Below are 14699 nucleotides of genomic sequence, written 5' to 3'. Positions count from 1 at the left end.
GTATTTTATTGATCTTACGTTATATTGTTCCTGCGTTTTATTAAACACTTCTATAATAAAAAATAAAAAAAAAAGTTGCTGTTTGTATAGGATGCAAACAGATCACAATTGGAGGTCTTCCCTGTACGATCAGGAAATTCCAGTGTTATCAAACTCTTCATTTCACACACACCCCTGCCCCCCCTCCCACTCACACACACAAATATGCCAGAGCCATGTCCCTACTGGTTTTGTTCCACTTGACTGGATCATATAAAGACCCATTTTCAGTAGCACTTGCATTCTCAGATTTACCAGGAGTGATCTGTCTAGTCTCTTTCCTTCAAGGCGAATTCTGTTGGGTATTAGATGACCGTACTATTTCGACACCTCGCGACAGCATCGCTGGCTGTTTCTTTTAGAGTTTCCATCTCTGGAAGGAGCCTCAGCCATCAGGGCCAAGAGCAAGTGTGCACTACGACTAGAAATGCGTTTCACCACTTTGCGTTCAGATTTCTTTGTCCCCCAGTTGTGCTTCCTTTTCTCAAGCTCAGTATCTCTGATTTACTACTAAGGCTCTCCTTAATATTTGCATTGTGCCAAAGACAGTTTCCTTCTGGGGGTTCAAAGAGCATCATATTTACAAGCAACACTTCAAGGTTAAAAGCTTTTTTTTTTTAATCAGTTCAATGTTATGTTAAAGTGATATTTGTTATTTCCTAGTACATTTTTCTGGTTTCTGCATCTTCTGATACTTGAGGTGCATCTGTCTCTCCGTACGTACGACAGCATTAGTATAGACACATTGGAACAACAGACTCCTTGTATGATTTTTTCTTTTACTAAGATTTCCAGCAGTGAGGAATTTTTTTTCTTTTTTTTTGTAGTAGCAGATCACATCATCTTCTTTCTCTAAATTTGGCTGGATCCTGGTCCCAGGGTTCCTCTGGTAACAGGATGTTGTGGAGTTTATAAGATTTCCAGTGGATGAACGTGACTCCAACACTGCCTCACTCACCTGTGGAAAAAAGTCTTTTAGATGTGCCAGAATAAGTATGGTAATATTTGAGTCACTGTGAAGCTGTCCCTACATGTATTATATAACGATGTTTTTTTTTTTTTCCAGTCTTGCTATCAGTGTCTTTAAACCAGTCTACAGGAAGAGAGAGCTTGGCTCCTGCCCTTATGCTGGCTGCAAGAGCTTCTCCTCAGTGAGAGCCTGGTTCCTGCCCCACTGTCGACTGGATGGATCTCTCCTCCACACAAACTCTCCTCTCCGTGCACTACAAAACTTCAGAGTCTATCTCCTTCTTTACCGATGGCCCAATGGACTTCTCTTCTGCGTGAGTCCCCAGGTGCTGCAGAAGAAGTGAATTGGCACTGAAGCTTTCCTCACACTCGGTGCACTTGTGAGCTTTCTTCTTCTCGCCAGTGTGGATCTTCCGATGGCTTATCAGGCTGTCCTTGCGGCTGAAGCTTTTCTGACACTCCTCGCACTGAAACGGCCGCTCTCCTGTGTGTGTCCGGCGATGCTTGACAAAGTCGGACTTCTTTGTGAAGCTCTTCCCACAGTCTGTACACTGGTGCGGTCTCTCCCCTGTGTGAGTTCTTTGGTGGGCGTAGAAGGCATTCAGCTCATTCAAGGTCTCCCCGCAGACGGTACACAGGTAAGACCTCTCCCGGTGAGTGTTCTTGTGCTGGATGAGCGCCGAGCGATGCATGAAGTTTTTGTCACACACAGCACACTTGTAAGGTCTCTCCCCCGTGTGGGTTCTCATGTGCTGGATGAGGTCAGGCTTCTGTTTGAAGCTCTTCTCACACTCTGAACATGGGTACGGTCTCTCCCCGGTGTGAATTCGCAGATGGACTTTGAGGTTCCCCAGCTTCCGGAAGTTCTTCTCACACTCGTGGCACTGATAGGGCCTCTCACCCGTGTGCATCCTCTGGTGTACGATGAAAGATGTGTGGGAGCCGAAGCTTTTTTCACACAGTACACAGTGGTAAGGTTTCTCGCCCGTGTGTGTTCGCTTGTGGTAAGCCAAAGAGGACCTGTGCGTGAAGGTCTTCCCACATTCAGGACACTCATAGGGTCTCTCCCCCGTGTGAGTCCTCTGATGCGCGAGCAGATAGTGCTTGTTGCTGAAAATTTTCCCACACTCCGTACAGACATACTGCATCTCTCCCGGCTGCACCTGCTTCTGCTGCCTTAAACGACATGGCTCCTGTACAAAACCATTACCATAACCGAGCCATTTAAAAGGCCCTTCTGTGGTGTGGATTCCATGTGACATGGCCTGATGTTCTTCTGACAGCATTTTCTGTGGATCCAGTCCTGCAGTGGGTGTCTCTCCACTCACAGTCCCATCTACTCCTACATAAAGAGAAAGTACAGTTTAATACAATTAACTTTTCTCACTACAATTTTGTTTCTCTGTCAACCATGCATACGGCAGATGCTAAATGCAACACTGAAATTCAGTAAATGGTATGTCATAAGTTCCCTCTAGTGGTGAAATGTAAGCACTACAGAAGACAGATCATTTTTTTTTTCCCCAGAAGATGGAGATGTTGTGAGGAGCAGACCCCACAGGCTCTGCCCGACAGTGGCAAGGCATACAACTGAGGCACCTCTAATTAAAATTTGTGGAGGTGGGGGAAATGGGGGGGAGGGACTTGACCACTTGAATGTGGCACCCCCGAGGTTGGATGGACCCCCGAAAGGGTCCCCCAAGTTCCTTCTGGACTGCAAAAAAGGGACATTAAGAAGGCCACTAATCAGATCAAACAGGCCCTAACTAACAAGAGGAAAGACTGTACAGGCTTACCACCTCCACCTCCACCTGCCGGAGACTGAGAACAGACTGATTGTAGATGCAACTACACAGTCCACTTTACTACTGCCAAAAGTCAATGTGTTCTCAGTCTCCACCTGCTAGCAACTCTATTGAGTGTCCATGTATTCAATATTTCATGAGAGAAATTTGCATACCAAGGAGGCAGCGCATGCAAATCTCTCTCATGAATATTCATTAATGATATCCTGACAACCTGACTGGCTGGGATACCTCCAAAACTAGGTTTGGGAACCACTGGCTTAAAGCTATGTTAAAATTACTGATAATTTAGTGTTACCACCTACCAATATTTGCACATTAAAATGTTTGAGCTAAAACACAGAAAATAACATCGTCCAAATGATACAATTTTGGTGTCAGAATTTTGCAGTCACTGTGAATGATCAAAGAGTCCATCCCCAGCTTTAACGCAGGTGAATAAGGACAGATTCTTCAAACTGTGGGGACCCACAACCACTAGGGGTCACTCTGAGAAATTGAAAGGGGGCAGGTTTAGAACAAATGCTAGGAAGTTCTTTTTTACCCAGAGGGTGGTGGACACATGGAACGCGCTTCCGGAGGATGTGATAAGCCAGAGCACTTTACAGGGGTTCAAGGAGGGTTTGGATAGGTTCCTGTAGGATAAGGGGATTGAGGGGTACAGATAGAACTAGGGGTAGGTCATAGAAGTGGTCAGAAACCACTTCACAGGTCATAGACCTGATGGGCCGCCGCGGGAGCGGACCGCTGGGCGAGATGGACCTCTGGTCTGACCCAGTGGAGGCAACTTCTTATGTTCTTCAGTCGCTTTGAGAAATTCTTAACAAGCTTGTGTCCCTGTGGTGGGCTTCTCAGATCATCTTTAGCACAGCAACACAAGGGGGTGTTCACAGGTGGGGGACATGGCTGGGTTTAACTTTTACATGTGTAGCTTACAGAATACAGTGCTGCGTTTAGGCATGCCCACTTACGCCTACCATAAGAACATAAGAATAGCCATACTGGGACAGACCAAAGGTCCAGCAAGCACAATATCCTGTTTCCAACAGTGGCCCCATCCAGGTCCCAAGCACCTAGCTCGATCCCAAGTAGCAAAACAGATACTATGCCTCGATGCTGAGTATTAATTCTGTAATGACATCTGGGCACCAAGATTCCATTATGGAACACTAGAGTGAGTTTACTTCATGTGCCTGCTTGTACCCTTATCCGTTAGCTTAGCGGGGTTTAAAAAAGGTTTGGATAATTTCCTAAAAGAGAAGTCCAAAGGCCATTAATAATAATAATAACTTTATTCTTCTATACCGCCACAGTCGAATGACTTCTATTTTTGCATTCTGTAATTCGCTGATTGTCCAGCCTTCTTCAATGTGAACAGCCTAGAAGTCATTCGACTGTGGCGGTATAGAAGAATAAAGTTATTATTATTATTAATGGCCTTTGGACTTCTCTTTTAGGAAATTATCCAAACCTTTTTTAAACCCCGCTAAGCTAACGGATAAGGGTACAAGCAGGCACATGAAGTAAACTCACTCTAGTGTTCCATAATGGAATCTTGGTGCCCAGATGTCATTACAGAATTAATACTCAGCATCGAGGCATCTAATTTGTGGCACTTAGTTATAGAATTATCCCAAAGGGTTTTGGAACCAGACCCCCCTTGGTCCTCATCACTCACCAATGAAGCAGCTGGGAGGAGGCTCCTTGTTTGTTGGGTCCTGCCCCCACTCGCCTGGCTCTTCCTCCGGCTCCATCTTTATTATAACGTCAGGCTGGATATCTGCTTGCAGGAAAAGAGAACAGCAGTGATATTTTCTGATCTTCCACAAGGAGCATGATTTAAAAAACATTTCCACTTGAGTGAGATGCAAACATAAATACAAGAAAGGGGGGAGAACAGAAAAGAGAGGGAAATCTGTGTGTTAATTAGATTTCTTGGACCAATTCCAGAGACGACCCAGCCTCTGGGTATTATCCTCCCTCCAGCAGATGGGAACAGAATGGAGAATAAAGAAACGGCTCAGGCAAGGTATGACAGAGGTCTATAAAATAGTGAATAAAGTGGAACAATTAGACATGAATCGCTCGTCTATGCTTTCCAAAAATTCTACAACTAGGGTGCATGTAATGAAGTTTAAAGCAACTGGAGAAAATATTTCTTCATTAAATACATAATTAAACTCTGGAATTCATTGTCAGAGAATGTGGTAAAAGCAGTTAGCTTAGAAGGATTAAAAAAAGGTTTGGATAATTTCCTAAAAAAAAAGAAAAAGTCCATGAACTATTATTAAGATGGGAAAATTCACTGCATAAAACTGTTGTACTCTTTTGGATCTTGCCAGGTACTTGTGACCTAGGTTGGCCATTGTCTGAACAGGATCCTGGGCTTGATGGACATTCGGACTGTTCCAGTGTGGCAGCTTATGTTCTTATGATTAGAGCAATGGGCTGAGGGTCAGAGAAGGCAGGATTCAAAACCCGCTGATGCGCCTTATGACCTTGGGCCAGTCCCTATCTCCCAATGTCTCAGGTAAATACTTAAATTGTAAGCTTTTTCAGAAGAACGACCAAGATGGTAAAGGTGTTGGAACTCCTCTCGTATGAGGAAAGACTAAAACGGTTGGGGCTCTTCAGCTTAGAAAAGAGACGGCTGAGGGGAGACATGATTGAAGTCTGCAAAATCCTGAGTGGGGTAGAAGTGGATCGATTTTTCACTCTGTCAAAAATGACTAAGACTGGAGAACACACGATGAAGTTACATGGAAATACTTTTAAAACCAATAGGAGTATATATTTTTTTCACTCAGAGAATAGTTAAGCTCGGGGACACATTGCCAGATATTGTGGTAAGAGCGGATAGCGTAGCTGGTTTGAAGAAAGGTTTGGACAAGTTCCTGGAGGAAAAGTCCATAGTCTGTTATTGAGAAAGACATGGGGGGAAGCCACTGCTTGCCCTGGATCGGTAGCATGGAATGTTGCTACTCTTTGGGTTTTGGCCAGGGACTAGTGATCTGGGTTGACCACTGTGAAAATGGGCTACCGGGCTTGATGGACCATTGGTCTGACCCAGTAAGGCTATTCTTATTAAACATTAAAATTAATACCAATATTGATTCTACAACACTTCAAGGATATAAACTCACTTTATTTTGGATAGTCAGCAATAGCAAATTCCATACACGAGACACCCGAGTAACACACGTAAGAGATTGCATTTACTATTTCAAGTGGGCAGGATTGAAATTATGCATATGCAGGATTTGAAGAGCATTTTATCCAACTGTTTGAGGGCCACAACAGAGGACTTCGGCAGACGCACGTTGGAGACCACTGATCTATGTTACAATAGCATCCAAATTCCCAAATGCGTAAATCATCTACCCTCTCTCTCTGGAGATCAAGGACCGTACAGGTGCCCTAGACCCTCCTAAAGGAGACTGGAACCCATTCAAAAATATTTTCAAAGCTCTATTGACTTTCCCAACGGTGAAAGGTTGTAAACTTAAGAGATATCATGATCGTATGCTTTCCTACCAGGCTGCAGTGTGGGATAAGGATTTCAAATCCTTATTTTCTTCAGTTTCTTATTTTCATTTTAGAAAACAATTGAAAACCTATTTATTTTCAAAATTTGGGGGCTCCTAATTTCTTATTCATCATTTGTTGTACAGTCAAACCTCAGTTTGCGAGTAACGCGGTTCGCGAAGGGTTTTGCAAGACGAGCAAAACACTCCTGCAAAATTTGACTCGCAAACCGAGTGTTGACGCAATATGCGAACCCCCACCCTGGGAACCTGTTTGCACCCCCCCACCTGCGGCCCACCCCCAAACCCTTACCTCGAGCGGACAGCGGCACGCACCAACCCACAGGACATACGCGTGCCGGTGCCGAAAGAGCCTCCTGCTGATCTATGCTGGGGGTGGGCCGCAGAGGGTGCGAAGCTGGTTCCCAGGGTGGGAGTGAGCAGCGCCAGTGGCCTCAGGGGGGGGGAGGGGTCTTTTTGGGATGTGGAACGAATCATCCGAGTTTCCCTTATTTTCTATGGGGAAACTCGCTTTGATAGACGAGCGCTTTGGTTTAAGAGCATGCTTCTGGAACGAATTATGCTCACAAACCACGGTATCACTGTATTTTTAATTAATCTTTTGTAAACTGCGTGGAACTTTAAAGGCAATGCTGTCTAGAAATTGATTTTATGTTATGTTTCCTGTGCCACAACCCGGCTACAGACAAAGGAAAAGGGGATGAGACTGTGGTTCTACTCAAAGCGGTTTACATATTACAGTGGTGCCTCGCATAACGGACGCCTCGCACAGCGAACGCTGCGCATAACGAACTTTTTGTCTTGCTCCCTATAACAAACTTCGTTTCACACAACGAAGTTGCCCGAGGGGCCCGGGGGGGGCGGAACTACTCTCGCCGCTTTCTAATAATGCAGTGTTCCATCATCTCCCTCCACCTTACCTTAAAAACCGAGTTTTCCGGCTTTCTTTTTCGGCCAGCCACACGCTTTCAGGGAGCAGCACATGCGCGCATGCTCTGTTGTTCAATCTTCTCCTCTGACGCAACCGGAAACCGGAAGTTGGAGGAGAGGAGAACATTGATCAACTCCAGCAGCTGCGCGTGCACAGCTTTTTGAGATCGTGCGGCTGGGTGAGGGAGAAGGCTGGCAGGCTCTGCATGTGAGGTGAGGTGGAGGGAGGGAAATGTAGGGCTGCAGAACGAATTATTTTGTTTTACAGGTATTCTTATGGGAAAACGCGTTTCACACAACGAACGTTTCACATAACAAACTTGCTCCTGGAACGGATTAAGTTCGTTGTGTGAGGCACCACTGTATAATACAGGTATTTACGTATTTTGTAACTGAGGCAATAGAGCAGTGTATCGCAAACTGTGTGCCATGACACACCAGTATGCCTCGGTACACTGGGGAACAGAAGAGGTGCCGGAGCCGGATAATGGTCTACAGCAGTGTTCTTCAACCACCGGTCCACAGAAATTTCCTGCCGGTCCACAGGGCCAGCATGTGCATCAGGCCCAAAACAGTGTTCTTCAACTGCTGGTCCACGGTGCGATCAATGCGGCGTTGCAACGTCAGAAGGAACGCTTCCAGATGAGGCAAGGGACGTGCAAGGTGCAATTAGTACTATTATGGGGGGCGGGGTCTGGGGTGGAGATTGGGTAGAGATGGGCGGGGTCTGTCCCACGACTTAGCCCAGTGTCCTTCAACGGCTAGTCCACGGACCGATGCCGGTCCACAGAATAATTATTTTATTTCTGCCGGTCCATAGGTGTAAAAAGGTTAAAAAACACTGGTCTACAGGACGTGCCTCTCGTGAAGAGAGGCACATCCCGTAAGCAATTTCCCCGACGCTAGCACCTCTTCTCTCTGCCGGCCCTTTTCTCCAACGCGGGTCTTTCTGTCAGCGCAAGGCTCGTTTGAAGGCCCATTTAAATTTGGTTGTATTTGGTTTGGCTCCAGCTTACCTATCCTCACGTTTTGTATGATGTAAACCGAACAAGATTTACCCGAAGAACTCATTTGCTTGCTTATCCGGCTATAAAATCTTGTCGTTATAAGAGAGATTTCTCGATAAATCCTTTGCATTTCAAGCAGGCAAAATGAAGTTCTTGGTTGTGTACCATTATTTCTCAGGCTCAATCTTATTTGTCTTTTAGGAAGTTGTTGGAAACTGATTTATCTGGCAAATTTGTAAACCGATATTCTATCGTAATGTAAAGTTATAATTTTGACCTTTCCTGAATGTATTTCCATGTTAATTGTATTTTTTTCACTGATTGCACAGTCCTCTTTGTTGTGAACCGCCTAGAACTATATGGTGTGGCGGTATATAAGAATTAAGTTATTATTATTAGTGGATGCGCTGACGTCATGCATGCGCATGATGTCATCACACCGACGCCAGCGCACATCTGGGCGACTCGAGCCGTGGGGGACACTAGGTTTAGTGTTCCCCGGCTCGAAAAAGTTTGCAAGACACTGCAATAGAGGGTTAAGTGACTTGCCCAGAGTCACAGAGAGCTGAACCAGATCAACTTTTTTTTTAATCCAAATATTTCAGTTACGAAAACTGTGTGAAGAATATTACAAAGCAGTTTAGCTGTGCGTCAGGCAACTTATCCTTTGGCCGAGTGTATTACAGCATAAGAATAGTCATATTGGGCCAGACCAATGGTCCATCTAGCCAAGTATCCTGATTCCAACCGTGTCTTATCTATTGATTTTTCTTCCAGGAACTTGTCCAAACCTTTTTCAAACCCAGCTATGCTAACTGCCATTACTACACGCTAGTACTATATGAATGCACGCTCCTGCTAAGCCAGCAATGCCAGAGCAAGCAAGCTGCTAGGAAGTTTCTGCTCCTCACTCACCTATGCTTGGATTCTCAGGAGCTTCATCATCATCTTCCTCGTCCTCCTCCTCGGAGTTCTGCTGACCCCAGCTCCACTGGTCTTCTTCCTCAGAGTCCTGGTGCCTCCAGCTGCATGACTCTTTGTCTCGCTCGGTCTTCGGCACAATGTCAGGCTGGGCAGTGGGAGAGCCTGCACATATAGAAAAGAAGTTACACTACACATCTTTTCTTGGCCTCCAAGAACAAAATATCACTCTAACCTTATCCCATCCTTTTCTATTTTGAGTAAATTACTTTTTTTTTTTTTTTTAGGGGAGGGGGTAGAAGGAAAAAGATGAAATCAATAAAGCAAGATGTTTATTAAATCAGTTTCCTTGGGCAGTGGAAAGTTTATTTTGTGACCAGAATGGCTCTGCCTGGTAGGTACTCATAGCTGCCTCTGAAGGTAAGAGTCACAAGTTCAAGGCCGGCAGGTATACAAATAGACAAAAAGAAATAATCTGGGATTTTTTTTCCCTGGGATCGGTAGCATGAATGTTGCTCCTATTTGGGTTTCTTTGGTCTTCTCAGATCCAGATGTTCAGTGCCAGTATTCAGATAGGGGCTATTGCTGAATATAAGTTACTTACTTGGGAGGCAATATTCACCAAATGGCCCTTCTTAACATTTCTTTAAACACTAGCCAATATCAGCATGATGCGGGGAAAAAATTAGAGCATGATGCGGGGAAAAAAATTTATCACTGTTCTCACCCCGTCCCCGTGAGCTCAGTCCCCATCCCATCCCATCCACTTGAGCTCGGTCTCCATCCCCACAAGCTCGGTTCCCGTCCTCGCCCCACAAACTGTCTGATCCTATCCGCATAAGCCTCAAATAGTTATAATTTTATATTAAATTTATTTTATTAAAGTATAAAAAAGAAACAATATTCTGTACAATTGTCATTTTATAAACACAAATAATACAGAGCACGGACCAACAAAACCCCTGTCTCCCCTCCCCTTCTCAAATATCCCCTCCATTATCGTGAAAACTGAACAAACCAAATTACTACAGAATGCTACACAGAAATACTTCAATCACACATGGTAGGATAGTGTTAGGGGAGTGCAACTAGGGCAACTGCCCCCTGGTCAGAGAGAGTCCTGAGCTAGCTGGAAGCTAAAGAAGCACAGCCTGGGCTTTGTGGTCTCCAGTTATATCTAACACCAGCTGTAGCAGGATACATATTTCAAATCTGAAATATTCTAATCACGCGGCAGAGTGAATTCACGGGAGGACAAGGCCGAAGCAACCTCTTTTAGAGTGCTGCCGGCCTGAAGCTGCTTAGGGAGGTATGTAGGGCTCCCATGGGAGGGAGGGAAGGATAGAGGTTCGGCTGCGGGGTGGGGGGGCGGGTGCTCGGGAGGAGAGGGGTTGCTCGCTCAAGGGTTCTGCTGCACAAGGGATGGGAGGGAAGGATAGAAGCTGGGTAAAAGGTCCTGCTGCACGAGGAATGGGAGGAAGGTAGGGGAGGAAAGATACTGCACATGTGGGGGAGAGAAAGGAAAGAGGAAGAATTAAGGTGAAGGAGAGGAAGGGAGAGTTGATCATGTACATAACCTGAAAATAAGACCTAGTGCGTTTTTGGGCCTAAAATTAATATAAGACACTGTCTTATTTTCGAGGAAACACCATACATGGGGATAGTGTATGGACACAGGGTGGGCAATGCCAGACACAGGAGGGAATATACAGATATAGAGAGGAGATATTCGAAATGGGGAAAATAGGAACACAGAAGAGAGATGGTTTGTGTGGACGGGATCAGATTGTTTGCGGGGACGGGGCGAGGACAGGGACAAATTTTTGCCCCTTGTCATTCTCTAGCCCAGAACAAGGGGTAACGTTTATGCTAGCCTGGAGACCATGTGCTATAGCCAGAAACTCTATATAAGAGGCACCTCTGTGGTCCGAAGGTTATCTGGTGACCTCATCTGACCCCCAGCTAATATCCTCTAATGTTTCCTAGCTCGTCAAACTTCGCCCACTTCCTTTACTCTTCCTACACTGCTGGGGAAACTTCTGCCCCAACAGACCCTTCAGAGCTCCTGTTGGCCTCCTCTGGCATCTCTCCAGGAGAAGACATCATCATCAGGTTGCATAAAACTAGCTCTTTACAGCTATTGGCCTTTGCATTCTGGGCCTAAGCGTGTGTTTACTTTGAAGCCCTTTTAATAAGGGCAAGTTATTTTTCTGCACGTGACCTAGCATTTGTGCATAACTTTTCCATCTTAGTTGCCTTTTTTATTCCAGTACTTTACTTGCTGCTAAAATAAATTTATTTCTATATGCATAAACCTTGGGCCTTGTGTCTGTTGCATGTCAGTAGTCTATGGAGCTTAGAACTTAAATCTGTGTAGGCAGGGAAAGTGTTCTCTATTTAACCGACCCTAGAGTGCTAAAAAAACTATTACACTTCGGGCTGTTCTCTTCTCATATAGTGCTACATGACTGGAATGCAGTATATAGTTGCGAGACTGCTCCGCTTACATTTAGCACCTTACAAGTTTCAGTTCTGCCTTCACAGACTAGAATCAGAAAATTATCTAATGTAATAAAGAGCTAGCCGCGCATGCGCACTCCTATTTGCGTGTTCTGTGCGCTGTAGGTCTGTGGCTGAAGGAGTGCGCATGTGCGCTAATACGTCACCAGCCTATCGCCTCCACAAGCCGAACCGCAGCCAGACGACAATCTCCGTTCCTCCTTTGCCACCCACCCCCTTCTCTTCCCGCGGGCCCGAATGGCGATTCCAGCAGCGTGTGCATCAGTCTTCACACGCTGCTTCGGGCCCTTCTACTGCCCTGATTTGCTCTGCCGCGTCTCTGATGATGTCATCAGGGACGTGCCAGAGTAAATCAGGGCAGTAGAAGGGCCCGAAGCAGCGTGTGGAGACTGATGCAAGCGCTGCTGGAATCACCACCTTTGTAGTCCGGACCGCGGGAAGGGAAAGGGGGAGGGGGTAGAGGAAACGCTAATGCTGTTGCACAGGGAACTGGTGGGGGGGGAAGGGAATGCTGCTTTGGACAGACAGACAGAGAAAGGAAGGGAAACACAAAGAAAATAAGAAAGACACAGGGGCAGGTGCACAGGGAACTGGTGTGGGGGGAGGGAAATGGAGGGGGATGGAATGCTGCTTTGGACAGACAGACAGAGGGAGGAAGGGAGACAGAAAGAAAAGAAGAAAGACACAGGGGCAGGGAGATACACAGAAAGACAGACAGGCAAAGGGGACCAGGGACAGAGACAGACAGAAAGGACAGCGGGAGCCGCATCAGGAGGGATGCGGCAGTGGGAACTTTTCCAATGGGTGCAACTGGGCGGCTGTCGGGAACCTCTGATCAGGGGCAGAGCAAGGTAAGAGTATCATAGGGATAAGAAGGAAGAGGGAGGATAAAAAAGGAAGGGATGCCTACTGCTGGACAGGTGGAGAAGGAAAGAGATGCTGATGGACAGGGGAGGTGAAGAAAAAGGAATGGAGGACTAATGTTGGACAGGGGGAGAAGGAAAGAGGTGCTGCTGGACAGGGGGGAGGTAAAACAAAGGGAGAAGGGCTGCTGCTGCACAAGGAGAGCAGTGAAGGGGTGGTGGTGAACACAGTGGAGGTAAAAGGAAGGGAAAATGGACAGGGGGAGCAGGCAAGGGGTGGTGATGGACAGCCAAGGAAAAAGAAAGGCAGAAAGAAAGAAAGCGGCTAAGGAGAGAGAGAAAAAGAAAGACAGACACACACACATATGTTCTAGCACCCGTTAATGTAACGGGCTTAAAGACTAGTATTAAATATTGAACTAAGGCCAGTACTGGGCAGACTTGCACGGTCTGTGTCTGTATATGGCTGTTTGGGGGAGGACGTAGATGGACTGGAGTAGGTTTTGACAGAGATTTCGGCAGTTGGAACCCAAGCACAGTACCAGGTAGAGCTTTGGATTCTTGCCCAGAAATAGCTAAGAAGAAAAAATTTTAAATTGATTCAGGTTGGGCAGATTGAATGGACCATTCGGGTCTTTATCTGCCGTCATCTACTATGTTTTCAATGTGACTAGTCCTAGCTTTCATTTAGATTCCAGTTATAGGCTTAGGACTAGATTGAAGGTTTTGGGACAAAGGTAAACCAAAACTCTGCTTTGTATGGTTTTGAAATGGTACATCTTTTGCTCAAAGATTATTTTTTTCCCATTCTGAAATTTCAGGAAATTGAATCGCAAATATTTGAAAATTAAATTAAAAATTTCTCATTCAAACAATGCATGGAACTTTTTTTTTTTTTTTCCAAAATGTGAAACGTATGAATTAGTTTGAACCCCACTTGTTTTGAGCTGCACAAGCGCTTGCCTGGCCTTTCCCCTTTCAGAAGTCTTTGGAAACTGGTTAGTGTTATGGTTTTGCAGGAGAAAAACCACCTCACCTCTGCAAGAGCTCCCGGAGGCTTCTCTCTGCTCCTCCCGGACTCCCCGAAACTTCTTTGGCTCTGTCTTTAGCAGGATGTCTGGCCTGGCTGCTGTGTGACCTGTGCCAGGATGGAAAAGATGGCCCATTAGTCTTCAGCAAGTGCGAGCAACAGCACTTCAGACGATATGAACTAGGGAGTTTTGGGACCCTCGCAACATTTTCTGGTATTTATCAGCGCTAAAAGATGGTTTTCACATGCTGATCCTTCAAACAATTTTTCAGAGGGCAAAAGGGAGTGTATGGAGCCTAAATAGATAAAGCAATGCAATGGGCAGATTGATCCATGCTTGAAACTGGTATTTCCCGGAGTCTTCATGCCAAAACAGACCCAGTCGAGCCAGATCTGGTTTTACTTTACTGCATGCGGGGAAGGAAATCCCAGAATGGTTCAACCTGGCATCGTCTGCTGAACATTTAGAAAGACACAATTCAACTCTTTTCTTCAGTCTAACAGTGTTGCCTCTATAGACATAAGAACATAAGAAATTGCCACCACTGGGTCAGACCATTGGTCCATCGCGCCCAGCGGTCCGCTCTCGCGGCGGCCCGTCAGGTTTATGACCTGTAATGTGGTTCCTGTCCGTTTCTGTAACCTACCTCTTCTTTTTTATCTGTAACCCTCAATCCCCTTTTCTTTTAGGAACTTGTCTAAACCTTCCTTGAAACCCTGCAATGTGCTCTGGGCTATCACAACCTCCGGAAGCGCGTTCCATGTGTCCACCACCCTCTGGGTAAAAAAGAACCTCCAAGCATTTGTTCTAAACCTGTCCCCTCTCAATTTTTCCGAGTGACCCCTTGTGTTAGTGGTTCCCCACAGTCTGAAAAATCTGTCCCTGTCCACTTTCTCTATGCCCCTCAGGATTTTGAAGGTTTCTATGATGCATCTCTGATGATGTCATCAGTGACGTGCCAGAGTAAATCAGGCCAGTAGAAGGACCCGAAGCAGCGTGTGAAGACTGCTGCACACGCTGGAATCGCCAGGTTCGTAGTCTGTACTGCAGGAAGGGAAAGGGGGGTAGA

The 14699-nt window shown here is 45.8% G+C and overlaps 1 pseudogene; it reads right to left on the bottom strand.

Moving 5' to 3' along the window:
* Positions 1-1078: 1078 nt before the first annotated feature.
* LOC117354949 overlaps positions 1079-14699 on the bottom strand; it is a 75757-nt pseudogene continuing 62136 nt past the window's right edge.

The sequence above is a fragment of the Geotrypetes seraphini genome, chromosome 2 (assembly GCF_902459505.1).
Source record: "Geotrypetes seraphini chromosome 2, aGeoSer1.1, whole genome shotgun sequence".
NCBI lineage: Eukaryota > Metazoa > Chordata > Amphibia > Gymnophiona > Dermophiidae > Geotrypetes > Geotrypetes seraphini.
The sequence above is the reverse complement of the archived record's forward strand: the minus strand, read 5'-3'. Positions and strand labels throughout refer to the sequence as shown.